Raw genomic sequence first — 21,342 nt, forward strand, 5'->3', positions numbered from 1 at the left:
ATATGCCTAGAAGGGAAATTACAAGGATCTTAGATAAAATGAGAGGCTGTATGCAAAACAGCTGGCGCAATGCTGGGTCACTTCTAAGAATTACTATGAATCGGAGGTGCCCTTCCCGCTCACCTTCCACCTGGGCTTTCCCACTCCCTTGCTCCAAGTAAGAAGAGTGTCTGTCTGAGTGGATTCAAGGTCCCTTAGCGAAAACTTGTTAAAAAACAAGCAAAACAAAACACCAGAAGAGTACATCAAAAGAACAACAGAAGAGTTCATCAAAACACAACATTAGGGCTTCCCTGGTGGCGCAGTGGTTGAGAATCCGTCTGCCGATGCAGGGGACACGGGTTCGTGCCCCGGTCCGGGAAGATCCCACATGCCGTGGAGCGGCTGGGCCCGTGAGCCATGGCCGCTGGGCCTGCGCGTCCGGAGCCTGTGCTCCGCAACGGGAGAGGCCACAACAGTGAGAGGCCCGCGTACCGCAAAAAAAAAAGAACTAGAGTAACATGTTCTAGTGAAAATCCAAGAATTTAGAAAATCTTTAAAAAAAAAGACAACATTAACAAAGAACAAATTTAGAGAACTAACACTACTTGATTTCAAGTGTTACTGTAATGCTATAGTAACTAAGACACGGTGTTATTGGCATCAAGAGAGACAAATGGATCAATGAAATAGAATAGAGAGTCCGGAAAATAGACCCATACATATAAGGACAACTGACTTTTGACAAAATTATAAAGGGAATTCAGTGGAGAAAAAAATAGTCTTTTCAATAAATGGTACTGACACAATTGTATATCCATATGGGAAAAAATGAATTTCAACACATACCTTACACAATATACAAATTTTACCTCAAAATCGACCTCAACATAAAGCATAAAACTGTAAAAATTCCAAAAGAAAAAGAGAAAAATCTTAGTGATTTTGGATTAAGCAAAATGTCTTTGATATGAAACTAAAAGCAGGATCCATAATTTTGACTTCCTCACAATTTTAACATTCTAGTCTTCAAAAGACACAGTTAAGAGACTGAAAAGCAAAGCTACAGTCTGGGAGAAAATATTGCAAATCAAATATCTGATAAAGGACTTGTATCTACAATATACAAAAAAACTTTAATAGCTCAACAATAAGAAAATAAACAGGGCTTCCCTGGTGGCACAGTGGTTAAGAATCCGCCTGCCAATGCAGGGGACATGGGTTCGAGCCCTGGTCCAGGAAGATCCCACATGCCGCGGAGCAACTAAGCCCGTGCGCCACAACTACTGAGCCTGTGCTCTAGAGCCCACAAGCCACAACTGCTGAGGCCCACGCACCTAGAGTCTGTGCTCCGCAACAAGAGAAGCCACTGCAATGAGAAGCCTGTGCACCACAACAAAGAGTAGGCCCTGCTCGCCACAACTAGAGAACGCCCAAGTGCAGCAATGAAGACCCAACGCAGCCAAAAATAAATTAATTGATTAAAAAAGAAAGAAAGAAAAGAAACAGCTCAGTTTTTAAAATGGGCTAAAGATTTTGAACACTTTACCAAAGAAGATATAAGAATGGCTAATACACACATGAAAAGATGTTCAACACAATTTACCATTAGAGAAACAAATGTTCAGATGATAATGGACCACATTACGTACCTATCAGAATGGCTAAGGCGAAAAGACTTGATCATACTAAGTTGGTGACGATGTGGAGGAACTGGAACTCTCATACGTTTCTGATGGAATTGTAAATGGTACAGCCACTGTGGATAACTGTTTGACAGTTCCTTAAAAAGTTGAGCCTTTAGAGGCTTCCCTGGTGGCGCAGTGGTTGAGAGTCAGCCTGCCGATGCAGGGGACACGGGTTCGTGCTCCGACCTGGGAAGATCCCACATGCGGCAGAGCGGCTGGCCCCGTGAGCCATGGCCGCTGAGCCTGCGCATCCGGAGCCTGTGCTCCGCAACGGGAGAGGCCACAACAGTGAAAGGCCCGCGTACGCAAAAAAAAAAAAAAAAAAAAAGTTAACCCTTTAAAGAGATACCTACCATATGCCTGGAAATTTCATTCCTAGGTATTTACCTGAGAGAAATAGAAGTCTATGTCCATACAAAGTCTAGTACACAAATGTACATAGCAACTTTTTTTGTAATAGCCCCAAACTGGAAGCATTCTAATTGCCCATCAACAGGTGATGGATAAATTGTGATATAACATACAATAGAACACCACTCAGTAATAAAAAGAGATGAACTATTGATACATATAACAACATGAATAAATGTCAAAATATACTGAATGACAGAAGTCAGATGAAAAAGAATACAAGCTGAATAATTTCATTTACGTAAAATTCTAGAACATACAAACCAAGTTATAATGATAGAAGCAGATCAGTTCTTGCAGGGGACGGGAAGCAGGAGAGAGGGATTACCATGAGGCACAGAAAATCTTTTGGAGATGACTGAAACGGTTCCTATCTTGAATGAGGTATAGTTTCAGGAGTTTACTCATACAGTAAAACTCAACAAATTGTACACTTCAAATATGTTCAGTTTATTATATGGAAATTATTCCTTAATACAGTTTTTTAAAAAACTCACAAAATTTTTACAACGTTAAATGAGTGAAATTGCAAGTCACAAAATGGGAAGAGAATCTGCAACAGATAGTAGTGGCAAGAGTCTCCTATCCAGAATGTGTAAAGAACTCCTGCGAATCAGTAAGGGAAAAAAACAAAAACAAAAACCAACAGGAGAGCCCAAAAGAAATGGGTAAAATATTCGAACAGACATTTCACAAAAGAGAATATCCAAGTGGCCAATAATGGACTTTCCCAGCGGTCCAGTGGTTAAGACTATGTGCTTTCACTGCAGGGGGCATGGGTTCGATCCCTGGTCGGGGAACTAAGATCCTGCATACTGCGCGGTCAAAAAAAAAAAAGGCCAATAAACAGGTGAAAAGCAGCTTAACCTCATTAGTCAACTAGAAAATACAAATTAAAACCACAGTGAGATATTACTATAATCCAGAAATTAAAAAGACCGATTATACAAAGTGTTGGGGAAAATGTAAAACAACGAAATCTCTCCTACACTGCTGGTGGGAGTGTAAATTAGTACAATCACTTTGGAAATTTATCTAGCATTATCTACTAAAATTGTTCATAGGCTACTTCATAACCCAGAAATTCTTCTAGGTTTATGCCCAAGAGAATGCATACATACATACACTGGAAGACATGTAGAATAATGCTTCTATTCCCTTTATTTGTGCTGGCTCCAAACTGGAAACGACCCAGTGATTGTCAAGTATACAATAGATAAACCGTGTTGTATGCATACAATAGAATTCCATACTGCAATGTGGAAAAACGAAACAACTTTGTTTTTTCCAACAGCAGGAAGAACTCTTACATGAAATGTTGAACAAAACCATTCAGAATTAAAAGAGTGAATATTATATGCTTCCCTTTATATAAAGTTCAAAAACAGACAATACAATTTTGTATTGTTAGAAATCAGGTTAGTCATTATCTTTGGGAAGGATGGTGGGAGTAGTAATTGGCAGAGAATGGAGAATGGGATGTGGTTTCTGGATTGCCAGTAATTTTCCATTTCTTAATATGGACCCTGGTGACATGGGTTATTCACCTAGCTATAAACTTATGATGTGCACTTTTCTACATGCCTATTGTAGAGAAGTTTGTGCTTTTCCTTGCTGTATAACATTCCTTCATAGGAGTGGACGACAGTTTATTTTTTTAAAGCCAGGAAGAGAGACAGAGGGGGTAGTCACTTAGGTCTCCTCCCTTAGGGATCCAAAGAATGAAGCCAAGGCTGCTGAAGTGCCTCTTTTCTCTTTAGTGACTAAGTCTTGATGGCCTTTAGTGTCACTCTGTAGTTGTGCTAAGGTTGCCTACACTTACGGCTTCCTGTTTGGGAGTTGGGGGACGTAGAATGAGCCCTGCAGGAAAAGAGGAAAGATTTTAAAGTTGGGCAAAAAGCCACTCTATTGGGGGGAGGAGCATTCAGAGGAGAGGAAAAAGTTTGCATAAAATTGGTGGTTAAGAGCCAGACTACGTAAGTTCAAATCCTACCTTTGAAACTTGGAAGCTATTGACCTTGGGTAAGTTATTTACTCTCTCTATACCCTAATTTTCTCATCTGTAAAGTGGAAACAATATTGTAGCTGTTCTTATAGGATGGTTAAGAAGATTAAATGAGTTAAGATGCTTAATAAATGCTACAGTGCGTAAATGACCATACGTCAGCTTGAAAAGAAAAACATGACCCTAAGTATTCAGACTTACAGGATGCTGCAAAGGAGAGCCCGGGGTGGTTCTAGTTCAGCTGCCAAAGCTCTACAGCCCTCAGAGGCTGCTCCCATCCCCCATTTCGCTAGATGCCCCTCATTGACTGTATGTAGCAAAAAGCTTTGCACACTTCTCTTTCTTTCTTTTGATAAACAGTTTCCTTCAAGGTTTCCAGAATTCTCAGACCCCCTCTTTGACCTTACAGGGAAGCCTAGCAGGCGTATGAATTTGGAACACCACCACACAAACTCTATATCTCTGTTCACTCCCCTCCCCCTCCCCATTCCAGGTCTCTTTCCTCTATGCTAGAAAATTGTTTGGTTTGTTCACACTCTGTCTCCTGGACATAGCAGGTGCTCATTTGTTGCCTTATTCAGTTGTTGAGTGACACTGTATATGTGGATGGGTTCTGGGGTGTTCTCAGTTCTTATAATATGGGTAGCATCATTCTATGCCTGTCACTAAACCAGCCCTTTGGAAACTGTGACAACAGCAGTGCCCTTTTTCCCACGTTGAGCCAGGACCCGCTGTAGGGTAGGCAGTCCATAAATGTGTAGGAAGGGGCACTTGCTTAAGATGCTATTATGTTTCGCACATTTCTAGAGAGTGCCGAGGAGTAAACTCGAGATAGAAACTGCGTCCCATAAACTTCAACCCACACCACACCCTCCCTTCAATCCATCTCCCCTAGCATCAGGGAACTAGGGACATCACTCTTGATTTTTCAAGTATAATTGCAAATAAATGCTATACACAAGCCCCAGTGGCACTCAGAGGGGTGCTGGGGTCCGGTCATTGTCACAGACTCTGTTAACCCCTGTTTATCACCTCTCACCACATTGGAAGCACAAGGATAGAGACAAATAATAATCTGATAGTCAGATTCAGGAAATACTTATTGAGAAAGGACTAAATTTCAGACACTTTCCTACATATCCTGACAAAGAATATTTTTTGATCCTCAAACAACAACCCTGATGCATGTATTATTTTCTTATGCTGTTTTTGAAGGTGAGGAAACCTTGGCTGAGAATTGTTATGTGCCTTGCCCAGAAACACGTAGCTTTTAGGTGGCTAAGTCAGGATTTGAACCCAAAACCCAGGTGCCTCTAAGTCCAACTCTAAATCCTCTATTCTGTTACCTTCAGAACACTCTGGAGAATGAAAATCATCTTGTTACATTCTGTCATGCCTTGTTTTCAACCCAAACTGGTTTACCCAGCTTGATAAGTTCTTTAATCACCACAGTGTATTGAGTGAATCCAGGATATATCCAAAACTCAAATCCCACATTTAAAGGAGGAAGATCTATCCCGTCAATAATATTAAAAGAATGTACCTGGGGTTCTAAAGGCAATTTCAAAAGACCAGTGATAAAAATGCTTTAAGGAATACTTGTGAAGCCTCCCAAGGCAACACCTGTGACGGGGCCACACTCACCTAGATGGTTACACACTTGCCCTGTGCTCTCGCTGCATGTACTGGTCTGTTATCGCCACAGGCTTTGGAATTAGAAAGACTGAGATAAGGAGCACTGTGACCTTCTGTTGGTGACTTAACCTCCCCTTGCCTCAGGCGCTGCATCTTTAAAAGAGGTGAGATAGGGCTTCCCTGGTGGCGCAGTGGTTGCGAGTCCGCCTGCCGATGCAGGGGACGCGGGTTCGTGCCCTGGTCCGGGAAGATCCCACATGCCGCGGAGCGGCTGGGCCCGTGAGCCATGGCCGCTGAGCCTGCGCATATGGAGCCTGTGCTCCGCAACGGGAGAGGCCACAACGAGAGCCCCGTGTGCCGCAAAAAAAAAAAAAAAAAAAAAAAAAAAAAGTTGATAATATATGTGACATTCGGAGCAGAGAGCAGAGCCATAGTTAGACCTCTCAGTATGTGGTAAATATTAGCACTTGTCATGACACTCATTTTAACATAACAGGGAAAACCATCACCCTAGGGGAGACCTTGCTTAACTTAGGTGCTGCCATTGGTCATAGTAGAGGAGAAGATCCAGTTTGTAGATACTCATTTAAAATGCGCCAGAAGAAATGTGCATATCTGGTCCTCAGGGAAAGGGAAACGGGGCACAGAGGGTCTGGGCTCCTTAGTGCTGCTCAACTAAGGTGGTGCTTTGGCCAGAATGAGAGCCATTAAGGCTGCTTCTGATTTATCCCCTGCCCCCTCCACTTTTCCCCTTTGGTATAAATTAGGAGGTTGGGATTAACATATACACACTACTAGATAGAAAATAATCAACAAGGACCTACTGTATAGCACAGGGAACTCTACTCAATACTCTGTAATAACCTATATGGGATCAGAATCTGAAAAAGAACGGATATATGTATATGTATAACTGAATCACGTTGCTGTATGCCTGAAACTAACACACCATTGTAAATCAACTATACTCCAATAAAAAATAGAAATTAAAAAAAAAAAAGACCGCTTCTGTGAATGAGCCTAGAGCCTGATTGAATATGGACCACTTCTGTGCCTGCCAAGAGAGTAACTGTAGACTCAACGAGTACATAATGCAGGAGCTTCTCAATTATTTACTGTGTTGACTCCATGACGTGGTCTGTGTGTTCTCAGGTCCTTCTCCATTTGGGAACAGAACCTAGAGAGTAGGTGTTCTGTCTGGAGAACAGAGCACTACAAGCAAGTGCAAACTGCATGGGACACTTAATGGCAATCCAACACAGCGGTTACTGCCATCAAGTCCCACTTTCTAGGCAAATTTCTAAGAATTGCCCACATAGATATAGAGACCAGGCATTCTTAGATGGTCTACATTTTTATCATTTGTCATAAAGCCCATTTATTAAACCACAGCTAACAATGAATCATTTTTTAAAACTTTTGTAAAACTTTCCAAAAATCTTAAATTCATTTAAAAAAGATTCTTGGTGGCACTACGTGTCCTGGTTTAACATTCCGAAAATATAGTCTCTGTACAGATATGGGAGTTTTATATTTTCTAGGACAGTGGTTGTCTGCTAGGGTGTTGGTATATCATCACGCCTCTATGAGGTAGGTCTGACAAGAATATCATAAAGTTTTTTATTTTACTTTTTAATTAGGTAGTTCCTTTATCAACAGCAGCAGATTGGATGTTATCTCCATAAAGTGATGAGCTTCTTTCACTTGCATTCTGATATTTTGTTTTTAATGAGAGAAAGGAGTCACTGTGAGCACGGCCAGGATTTATGGGGGTATAGGTGTCTGGCTTATGGACATCAAATGTTAATTATGACCTGGAGCAAAAAGGTGGTGGGTGGCTAACCTGGGACATTTCAGTCTGTAAAGGAGGTTGTGGTCAAGGCAGTTCTAGTGAGGTTATCGGACTGGCGCCCAGAACCTCACTTCCCCACACGCTCGGAAATAAACGTGAATACACGTGGTGCTTGTTTAGAGTCTTGTAAAAGAGTCAGCCTCTTTTACAATGTGGGCAATGCTAACATTTAGCTTAGTAGCCCTAAGTAAGTCACTTTACCCCTCTGAAACTTGTTTTCCCGTTTTCATCTACAAGAAGAGCATTTGGCGTAGATCAGGGTTGTAAACTCGGGGAAAGAAGAGACTAGTTGGTAACCGGTGTAACGGGACAGGGAGTAATCGGGACTGTGGAGACCAAGCCCCATCTAACAGGGGCAGCAGCTGCTCTCCTCCTGTGTGCAACACTGTGTGCAACACTCGTCCCCAAAGTGTCTCCGCTCCCACTTTTTCAAAAGCAGCAGGCTATTTGGATTTTCAAGTAAAATATCCCAATTTTAACATGTTGACAGTGAAATCCAACATTCAAAATATGACAGGGCAATACACAGGATGTTGCCAGTTTTGTTTCTTTATCTCTTGTCTAGAAGTCCCAAAGTCTCTTCTAGTTTTAACATTTTAAATTTTGTGTCCTTTCACTAATGTCAATAATGTAAATAAGTGGAAATGTACAAAACAAAATTCTATCCACCTTAAGATTATAACCACGCAATAGTTTATGTGTATAAGCAAATACTGGATTGGAATATGTGCAAACAAAACAAATTTATAGGTGATGGGACTGTCGGTGGATGTCCTTTATATTTGCTAATTTTCACTTAAAATATCTCTGCTCTTTTTTTGTTGTTTGTATAACAGAAAAGAAAAAGATAAAAGAAATATTAAGGGCAGCTCAGAATGGTAGCAGACATGAGGAGAAAAAGGGAGAGGGATATTAGGTATCTGGAAACTTCTATCTCTGTCCTGACCTCTGTATTTGCTTGTCAACCATGCTTAAACAATAATTTGTTAAAAAGCAGGCAGTATTAGTTGCACATAGGTAAACTCTTTGTGCCTGAAATTTCCCACTTCACACTGTGCTTTCTCCCCGTCGCCCCGTCATTTATAAAAATACGTCCCACCTCATGAAGTATAGTGGTATCAAAAGTTTCCCAACTTTGTTAGTTTGGCTTCTGAATATATTATAGAAGGCTTTTTTTTTTTTTTTTTTTTGCTTTTACTGGGTGGTGGGGTGGGAAGGGTAACTTATTGTCCGTAATTACATTTTCCTTTGCTTTCTATCAACACTGTTTTCATTCTATAAATCCACATCAACTACCCGTAAAGTGAGCAGAAAACCGAACGTTGTTATTTAATGTGTTTATCTGAAGGCTTCCAAGATACCTTGGGAAGGTTACTTTCTTATAAACAAATTTAGAGGAGAATATTAACACAAAGGAATGGAAGGCCTTTTTATCATAAATGCAGAAATTCTTAAAAATCTACCCATCCTTGCAGCGTAGTGCCCAGCCCCGTACTAAACATGTGATGCATGTTTGTAGAAAGATTGCATTTTTCCTCTACTCCTTGGACTGAATCTAGGCCTTCTTAGTTGGGGAATATATCCACAAAAATGTGGTTATTGATCTTCGTTAGTAGTGGGCAAATTAAAATAGTACCACCATGATCTAGATATGTCAAGAAGAATCTTTGACACTGAGGACAGTCAGCCCCAGGATGTGGATGTAGGGGACTTGAGTTTCACTTTCTCATTGAAAATGGCCCACTGAGCAAAAAGCAGGATGGTCCTTTGCCAGCACTGTAGTGGAGGATCAGTAGACTGTCTAGCGCTTTCTTGCATCCTGTTGCCTCACTGGTTTCTGGATTGCCAGATGCTTCTGTTTTTTGAAAATGGTTAAAAAAATACCTTAGTGATTCTGTTGTTTCAGAAACCATACATACGGCACAAAATATCCTGAAAAGTTTTTGAGAAAACACTTGCTTTTTCTTTGCTCAATTTAATCATCATTGCAGCTTAAATTCATTCAAACTTATTGTTTTCTTTTCATGGATATTTTGATGGTTAAAACTCTAAGGTTATATAAAAGTGAGTAAGCAAGTTATGAAGATTTAATTGCTCATAGTTTTTTGTGTCTTTTTTTAAAAACTAAGTCTTAGAAACATATGCCGGCTAAGAAAGGTTGAGAATTTAACCTTGAAATTGAGAATTCATAACAATTGAGATAAAAATGATCTTTTTTTGAAGCTGGGAGATATCCTTGATTTATCACCATTGAATCAGAGAGCAGATTTTTCACACACTGAGTCATAACTAGAGGCTTTTTTTTTTTCTCTTGGGTAAACCACCTTAACCTGCCCTTGAAAACCTCTGGTTCATGTACAGAATGAGTCTGAGTCTGTCTCTATTTAGCCTGTGAAATTTACCAAGACCATAGCCTGGGGCTGAGGAGGCTGTCAGCCATACCACCACCTCAGATTTTTGATGACACTACAGGCCACTTGATATTTATTATGTTAGCAGATGTCATCAGATATATGTGTGCACAGGTGCAGCATGCAGTTAGTGAAAGAAGGAACACTGCATGTGTATATTTATTTTTGTACCCATACTCTCAATGGTTAGAAAGTGACCTGGTGTGCCTGTCCTGGGCAGTGTGGAGTTTTGACCCCATTGCAAGGGCTTATCTGGTAATCTCTTGAAGTCTTTTCCACAAATATAATTCTGTGTGATGAGAAACTATGTCTAGTGGCAAAGACACTGTTTATTTTCCCAGTCAATGTCTAAAGAAGAGGCATAACGGATTATGGCTAAAGACGGCTGTAACCAATAAAAATAGTCACCAGAGGTTGTTATTTATACTTGGGTATCCTTCTTACACAACAGTATTCTAGATATCCATCCTCCTCTCCTCAATAAAACTTGTATGGAGACAGCTCTCAGCTATGGAATGCCAACAAAATGCCAGAAGTTGGCACTTTATACAATAAATGTCCTAATTTAAGCCTCTCTAAATATTTTTAAAATAATTAAGAAATAATTGAAACTATTTCCCAGGGGTAATATTTAATACGAATGTTTACACAGGTTTATATCTTACATAGTTTTAATTCTAAAACGTAATCATTCAATTGTTTTAAAAGATGGTATTGTGTTTTATTTAGTATTGAGTTCTAAATATTCCATGTTTATTACGTACACTAAATTTGCACAAATGCTAGTACAATAATGGACTAAATAAAATAATCTAATAAATTTAGTGTGTACCCTTTAATCATAAAAATAATAGAAATAAAAACACACCTCCTATATTTTTGAGAAATAAGACAAAATAAAAACCTTTGGGGTAATGACTGAAAATTACTGGTTGAGATGGGGTAGAGGAATTACTTAATTATTACATAAAGCATTGTAATACTGCACGCCTTTTAGAAATATATTGTGATTATTCTCAAAGATAAACACACGCAGATGTTGCTTGTACACTAAAAAATTCTTAATTTGAAAAAAAAACAGAGAAACTGCTTTACCAGTTAATTGGCTTTAGGAAAAAAACAAAAAATCTAAAGTTTCAGTGTAGTGGAGAATCTTCTAGTTCTAAGGAATGAATTGTGCCTGTAACTAAAGGCAGAAAAAAATTAGCTTTTCTACTGGAATCACTTAAGTTAGATGTATCAGAAGGCCAAAATGCCTAAGTAACGTTAGATACTCCTTATTTTTTAAAATGAATAATTAGTTATAATTTATAAAAAGTTGAATATAAAAAGATACTGAAATTTAAGTACATTAAGAAAGGCTTCTAACCAAGATAATTTTAATTTTAAAAGAAGCATCTATTTTAAAACACTCCTGAATTGAATTTCTACATATTTATTTATGTGAAAAAATATGAAAACTGGAAAATCAACCAGTGTTGTAGACTAGAAGACCATGATCATTAGCCAATTAAAAGATTTAGGAGCAACAACCCGCTGAGGTGACTACAAATTAGTGAGACCGATTTCTATAGGACGTGTTGAAAATTAATCTCCTTATTTTATAAAATTTGGATATCATTTAATTATAATATGTGTACGTATTTGACAGAAGAGTGATCAGTATACATACGAATAAGTACTCTTGTAAGCTTCACATGTCAAAAGAAACAAATGACACTCAAATAAAAAAAGATAATCTATGAAACGCTGAACATAACATACAATGGTACATTCTATTACTAAATAATATACTTAGGAAGAAATTCTTTGACAGGTGACACTAAATCTAGATTCATTCAAGTCATCACCAGAAGCACAGGAAATCCTTCCCTTTCCCCTTTCCTGTTCCTTTTCCCATTTCGTGTCTTAGGATATTTCCTAAAGAAAACTGGATTCTCTCTGTAATGTCATTTCTCCTTTGCATGAAATAGATGTTGGGAAGGACTGGTGACTCTGCTATGGACTTCAAATAATTATGAGAAGAAGCTGTCTGAGGCACACTTGTAAAAGTCTTAGAATTTGATAACATTGCTCACTTAAACACTCCCTCCACCACCCTAAATAATATATTTTAGTTTAGCCACATTGAATTTTCATATTTTATATTTGATTCGTTAGTGCTAAATGTGATTTACTGAACCATGAAACTACTATTAGGAAATCCTAGAATGGAAACAGATCTGTTTGTTACCCACTTGAATTGACTGCCTGGGTATACTGAATTAGAGCTATACTAGCTGAGTGGTTAAAATTACCTAACTTGGAACAAGATAGATGTTAAAAATTAATTTTCCTTCGGAAGTTATAGCTAAATGTGGAGATACATACATACGTGTGTGTGTGTGTGTGTGTCCCCATCCTTCATCTCCCTCCCAAAGCTATATAGATATACACTTGTTACTTTTTTTCTGAAGGGAAATTGGGAACTGGTAATAACCCATTTTAAAGTTCGGCATTTTCTAAAGCTCACTTGGGTCAATCCAATTCTCAGTTTTGCACTTATCATTGAAATGAGATATGTATACTATTCACAAACATCTACATAATATGTACACATTATATGTATGTAATATATGCATGTATACATGTGTGTGTGCCCACGCCAGTACAGGAGAAAAAAACTTTTTATTTTTGGATAATGAGGCCAAAATGTCTTCTTTGTTTTATAATGCGTGTTGTAGGAACAAAGAACCTGAACAATGTTGTTTAAGTTCTCTTGGACTTTGAGGGTAAATATAATTGGGATTAAAATACTGACATGTTCACATTTAGTAGAAAGATAAGAACAATTCATTGGGAGCTATTCCGGTCCCACTGGTAATCACATAATTGAACAGGGTTTTTAGAGGATATTTGAAGCTATTGTTGCCTGTTGTGCAATTACATAATTAGTCAGGATCTCTGTAATAAAATCTTTTCTAAACACATGTGGGTTAGTACTAAGTAAATTTAGGGCGAGTGCTATATTTTTACATTTAATACTTCAGTTTTAAATCAGAGCTATATAACAACTTGGTTTAAACGTTAAACATTGTGTTACCACACTACAGATGCTTAAAATGCAAATGACTGGATTACTTGCAAACTAAGCAAAAAACCTACATATATTTAAGCTTAAAAAATATTAATCAAAACCGCTTTATGAACATGAGCCCGCTACCACATCTCATCTAGAGTGTTTACTTCTTGGGGACCCAGGGGTTGCATATTTCTTTGGGGCTGATTATTTCTTCCACCTACCCCTGAATTATTGACACTCACATGCATGCCTATAAATGATAACGCTACGCAGTGAGGTACATTTCAGAACTCCTTTTACACCCAAACAAACGTGGCCTGGCGAAGGGGACCGAAAACGTGGCGGCTAGTAGGGAAGAGCACCAATCCCGTGCTCGTTATTATCACTTGGTGATGAGTCTCCCGCGGCTGCTCCGCCCGGCTCAGCTCTCGCGCACGCCCGCGGGGAGGCCCCCGAGCGCGGTAGCACAAAGGCGCGCGGAGCCCGGCAGCCCCGCAGGCAGGCGGCGCCGCACTCCCTCGCCGCGCTCCGGCCCCGCCCGGGCGGCACAAAGAGCTGTGCCGCCACTCGCGAGGGGCCCCCCGCGCCGGGCAGCCCGCCACACCCACTCGGGCCCGCTCCCGCCTCCGCCGCCTCGGGCGCCCTGATGAATATGCATCGCTGCGCTCCCGCCCCCGGCTCCTCCTTTCGGTTTCCTTCCCGCCGCCAGGCGGAAGCGAAGAGCCGCGCTTCCCGCGCGCCGGGCCGGTCGGGGCGGGGCCGGGCGGGCGGTGGGCCGGAGAAAGAGAAAGCCGGGGAGGCGGCGGTGCTGGCGGCGGAGCGCGGGCGGGGCGCGGAAAGGGTGCGCGGGTGGCCGCGGTCCGGGGTAGCCTCGCCACCGGCCCGGCCGATCCCAGGGCGGGGAAGGGGTGAACGCGCGACCCTGCCGCCGCGCCGGCTGCATCTGCCTAGCCCGCTCGGAGCCCGGACGCGGGCGGGGAGGCAGCCCGCAGCCCCAGAGCAGCCCTGCTAAAACAATAAAGCCCAGCAAACACGCGCGCGCGCGCGTACACACACACGCACACGCACACACACACACACACACAGAGCACTCTGGACGGCTTTCAAGTCTACCTCGAGAAACAGTCTTCTGCAAGTGAGAGGAAGCAAAACTGGATACCCAGACAGGCTGAGGGGCTGCCTGCTTTTAGACTTGACTTTTGCCGCCTTTTCTTCTTTGGGCCAAGAACTGTGGCATTGCAGAAATAATAATTAAAAACAAAAGTAAGAGACTAACTCCTGGATTGCGCTTTAAAATAAAAACTATTAATAAATACGATAAGCGACACCAAAACAACCCTTGAGAAAGTCCACAAATCTGTACCTCAGATACGTGAAGTCAGCGGCCCAGGGTTCTGTTTACAGACTCAACATCTCTTTTATTTAACGTAATAGAATGCGGTGGTATGTGGCTTTGAAATGACTGGCTTTATTTGCTTGTCTTGTTTGTCCCTTGCATCCCCTTCTATCCCCAGACACAGATTTTTTACTGTTTGTACATTGTAAAGAGACTTTACCTAAATGTCATTTCTTCTTTACAAGTTGGGCCACAGTGTTGGATTTTCAGCCTTAATGCTTTTTTTTTTTTTTTTAAGCTTTGGCAACTTTAGTGTATATGTCACACTTTTATAGAGACATTGTGAGTCCAAAACAGTGTGAAATGTAGCATTTTTCCTGCTTCAACTCCCTACTCCCCCCCCTTCTCCCCCATGATGGAAAAAATTACTGTACAAATGATACTTTAGTTGTACCTTGTAGCCCATTCTCTCTTTTTGGAGCATTTTTCTTCTCTTTAAGGTGACTATGCACAGATTTGTTACGTATGCTCACTTAAAAGTGTCTTTATTTAGCTCTGGTGTACTGGAGTTTTTAAAGTCAATCTTCATTTTAAAGTTTAGTTACCCCTAGCCCCTTGCTCCTGAAGTGGCAGGATAGAATTGTTAGCCCTCCTCCCACTCTCCCCCTCCCTTAAAAAAAAAAAAAGATTATGATGGATTTCTTCCTGCTCCTGTTAATAATTTTTTTTCCTGCCCTGCTGTTTTTGCTCTAGGATTTTTTCCCTTCTGCCTAACTGTGTGTGTGTGTCTGTCTCCCTTTTTCCTTGTCCTCTCTTCGCCAGTATGTCTGGAACACATTTTAATGCACAATATCCCATCCATTAAGTTGTGGTTGAATGCGGAGTGTGTGAGGACTTGGCAGCTTTCAGGTTGAAGGGGGCGGGGAAGCCAGTTTCGACTTTGACACAAAATGCCGAAGTGGCGTGATTGGAATTATTATTAGTGCTGTGAACATAGCCATCTTCTCCTGGAGTTAGTAGAACTGCCATTGAACTTGAGATGGGACAGACAAGATCTCCAACCCGCTCCCCCCAACCAAGTACAGTAGCTGGCAGGGAAAAGGCGCCAAAATACACAAGATTAGCTCTAACTTTCTTTGACAGGATCCTATAACACCATCCTTTGTAATTTTAACTTTCCAACGGGCGGGAAAAAGTTAACTTGTGAACCCATACTTGAACAGATATTTAAATCAGCCCTAAAATGGAATAAATCCAGAAAGTCATACACACATGCTTATGTGGTTAGAAAAGAATGCAAATGTAAATAAGCAGGATGAATGTGTGTATCTGACTGGGGAGTTCAAGATTTAATCAAAATGAGAATTAGTGTGACTTTTGAGTATATTTACTGTATGGGGGAGAGCATTGTGAGGCGAAGAAGCTGACCTTTAGGCAGCCTAAGTAAAAACTGCAAAGAGTTGTGAAACACAAAACGTTGTGGTTTCCAGTTTTACATCTGAGGTTTGATGTTTTCATTTAATGGTATGAGAGATGCAGAAAGCTCCAGTGCTGAAAAGTCCCTATTAAATCATATGTGGGCAAAGGTCAATCACTCCAACTCACTGATACACTATACTGCAGATTCCTGCCTAACTGATGGGGAGCACAGGAAAAAGTGCTTGGGCAATAAAAGTATTAGAAGGGTAATTATCGTCCGTGGTTGGGACTGCATTCTTGTGCACTGGCAAAAGGTTTTTACTGGCCCTGATGAATTTTAAAGCTGAGTATTGTTGAAAGCTGTTTTAATAGGAAATTGATTAGCTGAGTGTTTCATACAATAAATGGTGACAGTTTCATTGTTTGATGTCCAAAATAAATTCCTTTTATTCTTTAGTAGACAGAGGCATCCATTTAATTTTAAGGCATCCATGGTCAGACTGAGCAGCAGTATAATTATTGGTGAATGTAATGTCACGAACATCTGTAACTTTGCTTTCAGAGTTTGTGACATCACACAATTTGACAATAGTATTGCTTTGGAATTTATTAACTTACTGTGTATTGTGAAATTTTTTCAGATATATTTCAGAGATAAAGTTTACTTAAGTATCAATATATATTTTGTATAGGCCCAACTGTCTTCTATCTTTGTACTTATGCAATTGTTGGCTAAATTTTATTTTGAAAGTTAAAATGCACAGTCCTGTTGTTATGCGTTGTTTTGGTTTTGAAACAGAAAGGCAGTTTTCAAGGAAAGAAATTAGAGAAAGGGGTGCAGAAAGTTTGAGTTGGTTTGCAACGCACTTTCTACACTTAATGCAGAATGTAAAGACGACTTAGCCATTCTGGATGAAGCTTTCTAAACAGATCTTTAAAACTCATCTGTTTTCATGTCACAGAGGCACATGTAGATGGGTAACAAGCCAATTTACATGTAGAAATAAAATGATAGTATAGTTTTACTTTAAAGGTCAGCTATCTTGAAAAAGGACAATAGCTACAACTCTCAAGACTGTATGTGACTCAAAAGAACTCAAAAAAAGACTACGTGAAAGTGCCTATAACTTTTCAAGTATTGTGAGTGAAGCAAGGCAATTATTACCATGATTTTCAAAGTTTAAAATAAATCATGCAGAAATTACAGGGCAACTGCTGACATTGTAATCCCGGAAAGCAAATGTCTTCAGAAGTTGGGAATCTCTGTTGATGAACTAGCCTCATTTCTGTACAGAAGTGGAAACCAGCTAATCTTAATGCTGGCCAGTCTGTGTTCAGATTCAGTGGTGGCTTGTAAATGTGCCGGAAATGTAGGCACACCTAGTGGGATGGTATTTTTTTTAAACAGTCGAGTACAGGCATTTCAGCAGTGACATTATTAACAGCGTCATTTTTCTCATTTAGTTTTGTCCTCAGGGGACACCAAACAGCTCCCAGAGGATGGGAAGAAAGTCCACGGTTATTTATTCATTTCAGTGAAAGGCAAAGTGCTGGCAATGGGGCTTGGGGAAGCTAACCGGTTGTGAATTTTCTAGTCCGGAAAAATCACTACCCTAATTTGACAGTAGTAGTTTAAGGGCTGAGAGAGCTGGGCATGATTTTGCAATTCCCATCAAGTGCAGACAATTTCAGTACTTGTTGGTTGTTTATATATGCATTGTTGAGTGGATTTTTGATGTTCTTGCTTGTGGATATAAAATTGTGTTTTACAGGCTACACGTGTATGATTTTTATGGTTCATTTGGAAGAAGAAAAGGTCCCTGGGCATGGTGTAGTGGATACTTGCAGTCTTGCAGGCCTGTTTCCTGGGGGTCAGGAGGTCATCTGTCTCTTTTGTATTTAGTTTTAAAATATTGATACTGGCCATGCGGCCAGGGTGTGTGGAATCATTGAGCCTCCCCTCTAATCACATGCAAGAGCTAAAAAAAAAAAAAGTCATCCGCGTGTATTGAAAATGACAGCTTTGTTAAGCTCCAAGAACCTTTCCTTAAACTGCTCAGGATTCACAACCTGTCACTGAATTTCTTTAGAAGGGAGAAGGTTAAAAGAAAATCAATATTAGATGACCCTTGAGATGTTAAGCTCCTCTCTGGAGGTCAATGAAAGGCTCCAGTTGGGTAATACTGCTTACTTTTTCAAATATACAATTGAGTTTTGAAAAATCCAGTCACCTGAAGCACAGACACTCCAGCACTTCTTGAAATTAATAAACTATCTGTCAGAAAAGAAACTTTTCTCTCTATAAGGTGGCAGGGAATAGATGGTCTAGGGAGGAGATCTTTAGGGATTCTGAAATATCAGATTTTCCTGGTGCTGCAGAAGCCTTTCACTTCTTTCTTCCAGCCAGATTTTGGGGTGAATGAAATTGACTTGCTTTAACTCTTTCAGTGAGTGAGAGAGAGAAGAAAAAAGGCAGTTTAGGAGAGGTAAGTACCAGTCTAAAAAGTGTTTGGCCCACTTTGATAGTATCAGAAGCTTTTCAGAGATACTTTAAAACCACTTTTAATTACCATGGCACAGAAATGCTGGGTAAAAGGGAAAGTGGCTAAAATACCGTATGTACTTTCTCACTTCCTTCTCTCTGCTCTTCTACCTGGAATTTAAAAGACTGGCATTTCTCAAACCACAGATAGTGAAGGGTCCTGCTGAGAGAAGACAGATGTTCCACACACCCCAATCCATCAGCTTCTCTTTCCAGAAGCCTCTCTTAGAGTTCATCCTGGGAAGACCTGCGGTGGCCTGGGCATTAGATGTACAAGAAGTAGTGTTCTGGGGGTGGCGGGGGTGGGGGGGTCAGCCATCCCGCGCGTGGCTCCAAGGCCTGAGAGGACAGTCAAAGCCATATCAAATGAGCACCCCATAAGCTACTCCGGATGTCTCTGTTGCCCATTCTTTCCTCCCTTTTAGTTTTCTCCTCCTCACCATTACTCCTTTCTTATTTTCCTTTTTCTCAGAAACAGATCCAAACCGCCAACTACCAAGCATCCTCCATGCTCATCCAACTGTGCCCAACCATAAGTGCCCTACAAACAGGGAGCGATTTGAACCCCTCAGTGATAGGCCTGGGAGGCCCCAGACGTCTTCACTTCTCTGGGGTCTTACCTGGGTCTGTCGCCGCTTCTTCACCCCTGGCGCTGCTGCAGCTTTTGTGGGCTCTTCTGTGTAAGAGTTGTCAATTTTTCATTTTTCTTTTTTAAGCTTGTGAGAAACTTTAGGATGCGACCTAGTTTGGGTGGCAAAAGGAAACCGTTTCTGTTGGTAAGGGAAAACTAATAAGGGAGGAGGGGTAGCGTTGTCTGCAGACACTTGCCCAGGGCTCAGCACTGGGCCTCTTTTGCTAGGGGACAGCGGCTCGTTCTAGATCTCTGGCTGAACGAAGCACTCTCTGGGTGCCAGGATTTCACTGGGGGTGGTGTGGTGAGGAGGGAGGGAAGTAGAGAGGGAGGGAGAGAAAGAGAGAGATGGGCGCTTGATTTTTAAAGAGACCTCGAAATAATGGCTTCTGTACGAGTTCAGGCATTCAAAGAGGTGTGTTCAAGGACAGGAGTGCATTCGTGCCAAGGGGAATGTCTTTTATGGTAAATTAACTCCGGTTAAATTGAATATTTGTTCAAAGGGAAACTCCAGTAGTTAAAGCTGGTATTATCAGTAGCGCTTCCCCGCCCCCCTCGCTTTGGGGTTTTTTTTTTTTTAAATCTAGCATGAGATCGCCTAAAATTTTCTGAGAGAGAAATGAGTATTTATAACGTGGACTGTCACCTCATTTCTTTCATCTATAAAGACGATCAAGTTTATCCTGGCTTTTCAAAAAAGAAGAAATGACCCACACAAAGGAAATTAAGGTTGTCAGAGACCTGACTGGAGGATGTACCTCCGGGGGAGCAGGGAGGCCGCTCCCGGTGGTGTGTGCCCTAAAGGGTTAACTCGGGAGCGTTCTCTAAATTTTCCCGACTTTACCTGTCTTCCCAGAACCAACGCTCCCCCCACCTCCACCCCTGGCCTTCTCAACTCCCCCTCTTTCGCCAGTGCTTTTTTTCTTTGGGCTCTTGGTTTACGGGGCCTGCAGCTGGTGGACTTGGCAGGCTCGCCTCATTAAGAGTGCTCTTTGAAAACGGACTGTGTTTGAGCATTTCCCTAATGAGGACAGGACGGGGTTAAAAAGTGACCATTTCATGGTTGACTTGAACCTGCCTACTTTTCTTGATGTGTCGTTGTGAAATGCTTGATGTGGATAACTCCCACTTGCTGAAGGAAAAAGTCACTGGTTCCTTCGGGTCCTCGGGGTGGGGTGATAAAGGGGTGGGGGGAGGTGGGCAGGAGCCGGAGAGACAGAGAGAGAGGAGAAAGTTGAGGGGAAAAATCGAGAGGGGGGAAGCGAGGAAAAGAGGAAAGGGAAATCAGAGCACAGCTGGAGGTGGGGGCGGCCCCGCCCCGGGGCCGCCCCGGGGCCGGGGCCGTAGAGTCCTCTCCGCGGCCCCCGGCTAGGTAGACGCGGAGCCCCTGGCACTCACTTTTCCTCTCTCCATTGTCTGCACAGCCTTTGCTTCCACCTCTTCCCCACCCACCCCTGGCCGAAAACCGGAATTTGGGGGGCGGGGTGTGTATGTGAGAGTGTGTGTCTGTGTGTGCCAGTGCCCGTGCGCGCGCGCAGAAAGGGTGCAAGGCAAACCGCCGGCCTCCAAATATCCGAAATCAAGTTCATTCACTCGGGGCCCGCGGCTGGCGGCGGGGTGGGGGCGGGGCTTCACGCGGGAGCTTGGCGGGCGCGGCCGCCTTCGCAGGGCTGGAGCGGCACACGCACCCCGCTCGCGTGCGCGCCCACCCGCCCCGCAGCCCCGGGCGCGCCGCGGCCCCACCCTGCCTGCACCCAGGCGGGGCGGGAGCCGTTTTCCGCCGGCGGGCCCCGGGGGGGGTGGGGATTGGGGGCGAGCCAGAGGGGCTGCAGGAGGAAAAGAGCGGTGCAAGCCGCGGGAGGAGGAGGAATAGGAGGAGGAGGCGCCGGAGGCGGTGGCGGCGGCGGCAGCTCGGCCCGGTCCTCCCGCTCCGAGCGAGGCCACGTGCACCGGGCACCGCCAGGGAGGGCGGCAAACCGCGGCGAGGCGCGCCGCTTCTGCGGAGCTGCCCCGGGACGCGGGCCTGCGCAAGGGAGACCCCGGAGGGCCCCGCCCCCATCCGCGCCGGCGCGCCCCAACTACTTGAGACCAAGTTCGCTCAGGCCCCCGCCTCCCCGGCCTCCCCCTCCTCCCTTCAGCCGGCGGACATTGCGGACCGCGCCCGCCCGGGGTGCGAGAGTCGGCGCCCCAGCCTGGGCCCCGGGGCGGCCTGGGTGTGAGGGAATTTTCCATTCGTTCCTTTCTCTGGCCCAGTCCGGCTCAGTGCTTCTCCCACTCGGAGGTTCCCGCGGTTTAAAGAGTCCGCAGCGAGCACCGAAATACCTCTTCCAGGGCGGGTTTTCGAGGGGTGTGTACGTGGGGGGGGGGGGGGA

The 21,342-nt window shown here is 42.7% G+C and overlaps 1 protein-coding gene across 3 annotated transcripts in view; it reads left to right on the forward strand.

Annotated features, from left to right (window-relative positions):
- The window catches only part of NFIB (nuclear factor I B), a 433,275-nt gene that overhangs the window by 184,700 nt on the left and 227,233 nt on the right, over positions 1–21,342 (forward strand). The window lies entirely within an intron of this gene.

This window comes from Phocoena phocoena, chromosome 6 (genome assembly GCF_963924675.1).
Source record: "Phocoena phocoena chromosome 6, mPhoPho1.1, whole genome shotgun sequence".
In the NCBI taxonomy this organism is placed as follows: domain Eukaryota; kingdom Metazoa; phylum Chordata; class Mammalia; order Artiodactyla; family Phocoenidae; genus Phocoena; species Phocoena phocoena.